Source organism: Channa argus, unplaced genomic scaffold (assembly GCF_033026475.1).
Source record: "Channa argus isolate prfri unplaced genomic scaffold, Channa argus male v1.0 Contig036, whole genome shotgun sequence".
In the NCBI taxonomy this organism is placed as follows: Eukaryota; Metazoa; Chordata; class Actinopteri; order Anabantiformes; family Channidae; genus Channa; species Channa argus.
The window spans coordinates 40001-42500 of record NW_027125255.1 but is presented as its reverse complement, the minus strand read 5'-3'; positions in this window follow the sequence as shown (position 1 = coordinate 42500).

The following is a 2500-nucleotide window of genomic DNA, read 5'->3' as shown; positions in this document are numbered from 1 at the left end:
CAGGCCCTGGATGTTTTTACCCAGGCTGTGGAGCATGAGCCTGGGCAGGGGAGAATTAACCCAGACCCTGGATGTTTTTACCCAGGCTGTGGAGCATGAGCCTGGGCAGGGGAGTGTTAAACCAGGCCCTGGATGTTTTTACCCAGGCTGTGGAGCATGAGCCTGGGCAGGGGAGAATTAACCCAGGCCCTGGATGTTTTTACCCAGGCTGTGGAGCATGAGCCTGGGCAGGGGAGAATTAACCCTAACCCTAACCCTGGATGTTTTTACCCAGGCTGTGGAGCATGAGCCTGGGCAGGGGAGAATTGACCCAGGCCCTGGATGTTTTACCCAGGATGGGGAGCATAAGGCTGGGCAGGGGAGTGTTAAACCAGGCCCTGGATGTTTTTACCCAGGCTGTGGAGCATGAGCCTGGGCAGGGGAGAATTAACCCAGGCCCTGGATGTTTTTACCCAGGCTAGGGAGCATAAGGCTGGGCAGGGGAGTGTTAAACCAGGCCCTGGATGTTTTTACCCAGGCTGTGGAGCATGAGCCTGGGCAGGGGAGAATTAACCCAGGCCCTGGATGTTTTTACCCAGGCTGTGGAGCATGAGCCTGGGCAGGGCAGTTAACCCTAACCCTAACCCTGGATGTTTTTACCCAGGCTAGGGAGCATGAGCCTGTGCAGGGCAGTTCACCCTAGCCCTGGAGCTTTTACCCAGGCTGTGGAGCATGAGCCTGGGCAGGGGAGAATTAACCCAGGCCCTGGATGTTTTTACCCAGGCTGTGGAGCATGAGCCTGGGCAGGGGAGAATTAACCCAGGCCCTGGATGTTTTTACCCAGGCTAGGCAGCATGAGCCTGGGCAGGGGAGTGTGGGTCAGGGCCCTGGAGCTTTCACCCAGGCTGTGGAGCGTGAGCCTGGGCAGGGGAGAATTAACCCAGGCCCTGGAGCTTTCATTCAGGCTGTGGAGCGTGAGCCTGGGCTGGGGAGAAATGACCCAGGCCCTGGAGCTTTGACCCAGGCCCTGGATATTTTTTTACCCAGGGTGGGGAGCATGAGCCTGGGCAGGGGAGTGTGGGTCAGGGCCCTGGAGCTTTCACCCAGGCTGTGGAGCGTGAGCCTGGGCAGGGGAGTATTGACCCAGGCCCTGGAGCTTTTATTCAGGCTGTGGAGCGTGAGCCTGGGCTGTGGAGAATTGACCCAGGCCCCTATATGTTTTAACCAGGATAGGGAGCATAAGGCTGGGCTGGGGAGAATTAACCCAGGCCCTGGATGTTTTTACCCAGGCTGCGGAGCATGAGCCTGGGCAGGGGAGAATTGACCCAGACACTGGAGCTCTTAATCAGCCCAGGAGCATGAGGAAGGGGCCCCTGGAGCTTTTGCCGAGGTCACAGTCTTAGGCCCCATAGCCGGGCTGCGGTGCCCGGGATTTGAGCGCTTTAGCCGGCCCGCCCTAAGCCTAAAGCTGGGGCGTGTGGAACTTCATCCACGGAGTACCAGGACCACGAGAAAGAGGGAGGAAAAAAAAAAAAAAAAAAAAAAAAAAAAACTAACCGGGGAAGAGTCAAGGGCTGCGAACTGCAATAGGTGGAGCGAAACTCCACTCTTCCTCGGTGCGAACCGGTTTTACCCGGTTCGGCCGACTACCCTTCGCACAATAACAGAAACCCAGGTTTTGAAAAGCGTGAGCTCCAGCAGAGGGGGAATGCTGACACGTGAATGCAGCCAGGGGATGCTTTGGGCGGGTTAACCCAGGCACTAGGGCAGCCCTTCGGGGACATGGAGGTCCATAGGAGGGGCTCATCCTGGGCTGCGGAGCCCAGCCAAGAGGTGCCTCGGGCGGGTTGGGCGAGGGCCACGGGGGCCCCTGGAGGGTCATGGAGGAAAATTTCAGGGGGTCATCCCGGGCTGCGGAGCCCAGGCAGGGGGTGCCTCGGGCGGGTCGGGCGAGGGCCACGTGGGCCCCTGGAGGGTCATGGAGGAAAATTTCAGGGGGTCATCCCGGGCTGCGGAGCCCAGGCAGGGGGTGCCTCGGGCGGGTCGGGCGAGGGCCCCGGGGGCCCCTGGAGGGTCATGGAGGACGATTTCAGGGGGTCATCCCGGGCTGCGGAGCCCAGGCAGGGGGTGCCTCGGGCGGGTCGGGCGAGGGCCCCGGGGGCCCCTGGAGGGTCATGGAGGACGATTTCAGGGGGTCATCCCGGGCTGCGGAGCCCAGGCAGGGGGTGCCTCGGGCGGGTCGGGCGGGGGCCCCGGGGGCCCCTGGAGGGTCATGGAGGACGATTTCAGGGGGTCATGCGGGGACGCCCAGGCCCGCCAGGGGGTGCCTCGGGCGGGTCGGGCGAGGGCCCCGGGGGCCCCTGGAGGGTCATGGAGGACGATTTCAGGGGGTCATCCCGGGCTGCGGAGCCCAGGCAGGGGGTGCCTCGGGCGGGTCGGGCGGGGGCCCCGGGGGCCCCTGGAGGGTCATGGAGGACGATTTCAGGGGGTCATGCGGGGACGCCCAGGCCCGCCAGGGGGT